The sequence below is a fragment of the Arachis ipaensis genome, chromosome B1 (assembly GCF_059453495.1).
Source record: "Arachis ipaensis isolate K30076 ecotype BB chromosome B1, ASM5945349v1, whole genome shotgun sequence".
In the NCBI taxonomy this organism is placed as follows: Eukaryota; Viridiplantae; Streptophyta; class Magnoliopsida; order Fabales; family Fabaceae; genus Arachis; species Arachis ipaensis.
Window position 1 is genome coordinate 85,385,201 of NC_142436.1, and position 6,309 is coordinate 85,391,509.

Below are 6,309 nucleotides of genomic sequence, written 5' to 3' on the forward strand. Positions count from 1 at the left end.
ACCTTACATCTTATATACTAGGCACTGTTACCATACTGAGAAACTTCGGTTTTCATACCATATGTTATTGTTGTTTTTCAGATGCAGGTCGTAATCCACCTCGGTGAGTTGCAAGATGGTGATAGAGTGGAGTATGGTTTCATCTTTGTTTAATTCTGCTTTATTTTTATATAGTAACTCTCTCATCCTTTGTATTTATATAACCTTATTGTCTTAGAGGCTTTATTTCTGAAAACTTTGAAAGATAGGTTGTTGCTGTTTTAAACTTCAAAACTCTATTGTATTCAATTTGACTTGCCGGTCTAAACTCCACAGGCTGTGACTAGTCCTCTTTTTGTATATCATACTTATATATATGTCTTGTTTAATTTAAGTACAACCTTGTGGATCCTGGAGCTATCTACAAGGCTTTATATATATTATGTCTTGTTATGTTCGTGCCTATGCGTTTAGTTATTGTGTGTGAAAGCATCACGTTTTGTAATTCCGCTTTTACGCGACTTTGAACTTTATTCCTTTATCAGGCTGCTAGTTATATGAACTTTTAGACATATATTATATATTATAAGCTTTAGAACTATCATGGAACTTTGTTATCCTTTGCTTTACAGCTAGAGGTAAGGCTTAGGGTAACGGGGTTTACATTTAATGGTATGCACCGCTGGCCCACAGCTTTTTGGTGCAGAATTTAAAGTTCACAAACTAACTGACAAGTGCATCAGGTCGTACCAAGTAATACCTTAAGTGAGTGAGGGTCGATCCCACGAGGATTAATAGATCAAGCAACAATAGTCAATTGATTATTCTAGTCAGACAATCAAAATTTAGGTTTCAATAGCAAATAATATAAAAATAGAAAATTAAATAAGAGCAAACTAAAATTGGTTAAGAAAATAGTACGATAAAAATAGTTAAGATGTCAGAGATATTTAAATTTCCAGATTAATATTCAATGTTAACTACCTTGATCATGCAAAGATTATGTTCATTGCAAACCTTAAGTTATTAAACCCTAATTCCTTAGTAATTTAATCTCCTCTAACTCAATCAACTGCCAATTCCTTGGTCACTTGATTGAATTAGAAGATTAAGTTCAATTCTAGTTTATGAGCCACACAAACCCTATATACCCAAAAATAAGATGATTATATGTCACGTATACGTTAAATCTAGATAAAAAGAGAGTTGTGAGAAATTGATTTCAACATGTAATTCTAATGATATAACTTTTTCAAGATTCAAACAGAATTCAAGTTGAATTAGAGTTATTTCCCAATAATCATTAATTCTTAGGATGAAGGAACAAAACTAATTCTTAAACAATAATAAAAACATGAATCAAGAGTAGCAGAACAAATAATTGTTAATCCATTAAAGTAAATAGAGCTCCTAACCTTAATAGTGGAGGTTTAGTTGTTCACGGTTCAGAGAGAAAACAAGGATTCTGAAAAATTGTAAAGTGCGGAATGAGGAAAGAGAGAAGAGAGCCCGATTAATGTAAAATATATTTTATATCTAATCCTAATTAATGTAAAATATATTTTATAAAACAAAATAATATCTTTTCCTATTTGTAAATAAAATAAAGTTTTAATCAAAAATCTAAATTAATCTTCGAAGTATTCAAGTGAAGCGTGGGGACCATGCGTTGATAATTGGCTGGCGCCTAACTTCACAAATGTGAAGTTAGACTTGCCTAATGTAGCAAGTGTATGGAGAGCTCTTTGATCCTGGTGCCTAACTTCAAGATTCTGAGGTTAGGCGCTGTCCTGGCACCACGCAATTGGAGCACAAGTCCTTCTTCCGGCGCCAAACTTGTGAAAAGCCATGTTAGGCGCCAGTATGGCCAAGCATGCTGGAGAAGAAATGTATACTATTATACATCGTTGGAAAGCTCTAGAAGTTAGCTTTCCAATGCCACTAAAATCACATCAATTGGATCTTAGTAGCCTGAGTTATTTCTGTTGGAGTGCAAGGAGGTCAGAGTTGACAGAATAATTCACTTTCTCCCTTTTCTACTACAAAACTCTATCAAATCCATCCAAATGCTACCTGAAATAAACAGAATTGCACACAACTCAAAGTAGCATTTATAATGGCTAAAAAGTATCTAAATCTTGATTAAACTAAACAATTCCAATGCAAATTCACTAGGAAAAGATAGGAAAGATGCTCATGCATCAGTTTGAGGCTTTTGGATCGAGCTTAGCGGCTTTGTTTGGTGTTTGGTGCATTTTGGGAATCGACCAAAGTATGGTTTCGGTTTTATTTACGTAATATGTAATGTTTCTGGACACTTAGGCTAGTGGACCTTAGGATAGGATTAAATTGATGATAATTGATGATGATTGTGATGTTGATAAGGGGTATGATGGTTATTGGTGTTAATGATATATTATGATGTTGGTTGATGTTGATGAGTGTTTATGATGATTATGGTAATATGAATGTTGATAATGATTGCTAATATTGAGGTTAATTGATGAGAAGTATGAATATTGATGCTGATGACAATTGGTGAAGGATTTGAGTTTTATGAGGATAAATTTGAGGTTTAAAGATTTTTGGTAAAAATAATTTTTGGGCCAAATTTAGCGGATCATATCTTGAGCTACAATTTTTGAAATTGATTGAATTTTATATCAAATTAAAGATAATTTAAAGAGATTTAAAATGGTATACAATTAGTAGAAATCAGAATTTTGTAGAGAAAGAAATTATTGTTGGAAGTTGGTGTCAAAAATCTGAATTATGTGATGCAGAAAATTTAGAAATCTGTCATGTGTGCCCACGCACACCTTTGTGCATACGCACAGAACATATTGGGTGTTTCAAGTTGTGTGAACGCACAAGATCGTGCGTACGCATAGGTCGAGAAAGCCTTCTGGTGCATGCATACGCACACAACCCTGTGCGTACGCACAAGCCCTGTTTTTCAACTAAAACCCTGTTTTTAACTGTTTTACCTTCCCGGTAAGCTTGCAAACTTATGTAATACTTGTTTAATACCTTTTTGCTAGTATTTTAGGCTTTGAATCAAGGGAGAAAATAATATGCGGATAAAAAGAGGTATTTTAGTTATAAGTTTAGAGCCGGTGACATAGGTTTTGGAAGGTTTATGTAATTTTTAGCTTGAATTAGTGAATGCTGAGTTGTAAAGTATATGGTTGAAGAGATTTTTGAGAAATGGGAATGCTTATGATGAATTTGAGAAATTGGAAACCGGTGATGGTTGTGATGAGTTGAGAACTTAGAAAGGAATGATGAAATTATTTGATTATATGAGAGTGTGCAGGGCCGATAACCCTGGCGTGGCAATTTTTCTGCTGCAAGAGTGTGTAGGCCTATATCACTGGCGTGGCAGCTTTTCTACTGCAAGAGTGTGCCAGGCACTATATCCTTGAAATGATTTATGGTGAGACAGTTGTTGCTGTTTCCTTTTCTGCTACATGAGTGTGTAGGGACTATATCCCTAGTGTGGCAGATTTCTCTACTGCATGAGTGTGCAGGGCCTATATTCCTGGCATGGCAGGAAGGCTACATCTAGGAGGATATGTTGGGTTCGCATTTATAGACCGACAAGTGATATCACGAGCCAATAGCACAGGCATTCATCATATGCATCTTCTATGTGCTTGTTTTCTTTGCTTAACTTCAGTTATGCCTAAATGAATCACATGACTACATGCTATTTGTTTACTTGTTGTATGTGTATATTACTTGTTCTTTACTTGTCTGCATTACATGTGTTTTCTGCTAGGATTAAGGAGGTTCGGTAGGCGGTGGCGATGGGATCGCATGTGGGTTAGGCTGGCAAAGGCTGTGGGACAGCGGTGCTATGTTAGTTAGAAATCCCTTAAGTTAGAATACCCTGCTTACGGTTTAAGTTAATTATTTGTTTTAAGCTTGAATATCTATATTGGTGTGAAGTTCTAGGATTGCCTTTGGCATCCCAGAACCTTACATCTTATATACTGGGAAAGTTACCAAACTGAGAACCTCCGGTTCTTATACCATATGTTGTTGTTGTTTTTCAGATGCAGGTCGTAACCCACCTCGGTGAGTTGCGAGATGGTGACAGAGCGGAGTATGGTTTCATCTTTGTTTTTCAGAGCAGAGTTTGGTATTATTTTTTTCAGAGCTTCGATCTCTTTGGAAGTCGTACTTAAGCATCTGTCTGGCTTGTTTCTTAATTGCTTTGCAATCTTTTACAGATTTTCTAGAGGTTTGGTACTTCACAGTCTATCCTCTTTTGAGTGGTAGTGTGGGTTTTCTACCCTTGCCTTCTTGATCACGCCTTGCTTTTGTGTTGACAACCCTCTGCTTTGGCGAAGTTATCCTTGCGGCTTGATATTCGGGCTTTTAGTGACTTGTCCAATGACTTTTTAGTGTTCTTTATATTGAACCTTTTTAGTCTCGGATGACGTACGTAACCCTGTTTGAGATTGTACCTTCTTTGAGTGGAGTTGTATCCCTTTTAGCTAAGCACATTTGAGCCTTAAGTTTTTTCTCAACCTTTTGGCTTGTTCTTTTTTGAGATCGTTCTTGTGCCTCTTCTTAGCTGACTCGACCTGTACGACTTTGCCCCTGCTTGAGTTTGGACCTTTCCGTGAGATCGTGCTTTCGGAGCTTTGATCTCTTTGGGGAAGTCGTGCTCAAGCATCCTGACTTTGGTCGATCTTAAGTAGTTTCTCCTTGTGCGATTTTGGTATTTCCCCTTTTTAGTTTGTTGAGAGGTCTTTTCAGCCTTCTTCTGACTTGTTTGTCTTCACTGCTCGGGCTTTTTAGTCATAATCCAACAACTTTTTAGGTAGTGTTCTGATGGGAAACCTTTTTATAGTTTGTTTGGATGACTTTTTAGTATCGTCTTTGAGGCCGTGCTTTTTGCTTTTTAAGTAGTGTCTTTTTTCAAGACTTTGTACTTTTTAGCGAAGCACTTCTGGCTTTGGTCTTTTGACCTTTCCTTGGCCTTTGTGAAATGTTTATAGAGCGTTGGCATTTTGCTGTCCGACCTCTTTTTGTTTTGTCCACTTTCTGCTTGGTCGAGGTGGTCCTTTGGGGCTAACTTGTCCGACAACTTTTTAGTGTTCTTTGGTAGAACCTTTTTAGTTGGTCTGACCAATTTCGATAGCCTTGTCGTGGAACCGTGGCTTTTTAGGAAAAGTTATGTCCATTTTAGCGCACGTTTTTTGTTGGTCCGATTTCTCTTGTCGATCCTTCTTTAGCTTTTGTTTGTCCGAATTTTCGTGAAAACAAAACTTGATCCTTCTTTAGCTTTCACATTAATGTTCCGAGGGTTACCTGAAACTGGAGGTCGATCTCGGACGAGATCTTTTGTACTGGTCAGGGCTTACGTGTCTGGCTGGTGAGTGGCGGCCGGAGCTGTCGTGTCCGACTTGTTGGAGTGGGTGCACTGCTGATCCTTCGTCATCGGAGGGTGGGAGTACATGCAAGGGACTCCGATGCTTAAGTTAGCAAGGGTATTAAGCAGGTATTTAGTAGAATCAGAGTATAATTTATACCTGGGTGCTCCAGTGTATTTATAATGGTGTGGAGTGATCTTTTTAGATAAGATAAGTTAGTTATCTTATCTTATCTTATCTTTGAGTGAGGTCATCTTACCTTCTGGGGAACCGCCTTTATCTTTTTTGGGCTTTAGCTGCCTTTAGATTGGACTGTGTTCCTTTGTTTGGGCCTACTTGGGCCTCTGTGGCGTTTTGTCCAAGCTCTTTGTGAAGAGGTCGGATAGTCTAACCTGAAGAGGTTGGTCGGCTTGTCGCTAAACATCCTGGGTCGGACAGCTTGACCCAGCGTATGAACAGTACCCCTGCTTAAGTTCGATCTTTCCATGAGATCATGCTATTCAGAGCTTCGATCTCTTTGGAAGACGTGCTCAAGCATCTGTCTGGTTTGTTTCTTCATTGCTTTGCAATCTTTGCAGATTTTCTAGAGGTTTGGTACTACAGTCCAACCTCTTTTGAGTGGTAGTGTGGGTTTTCTACCCTTGCCTTCTAGATCACGCCTTGCTTTAAGTTTGTGTTGACAACCCTCTGCTTTGGCGAAGTTTTCCTTGCGGCTTGATATCCGGGCTTTTAGTGACTTGTCCAATGACTTTTTAGTGTTCTTTATATAGAAATTTTTTTTAGTCTCGGATGATCTTCGTAGCCCTGTTTGTGCCTTCTTTGAGCGGAGTTGTATCCCTTTTAGCTAAGCACATTTGAGCCTTAAGTTGTTTCTCAACCTTTTGGCTTATTCTTTTTTGAGATCGTACTTGCGCCTCTTCTTAGCTGACGTCGACCTGTATGACTT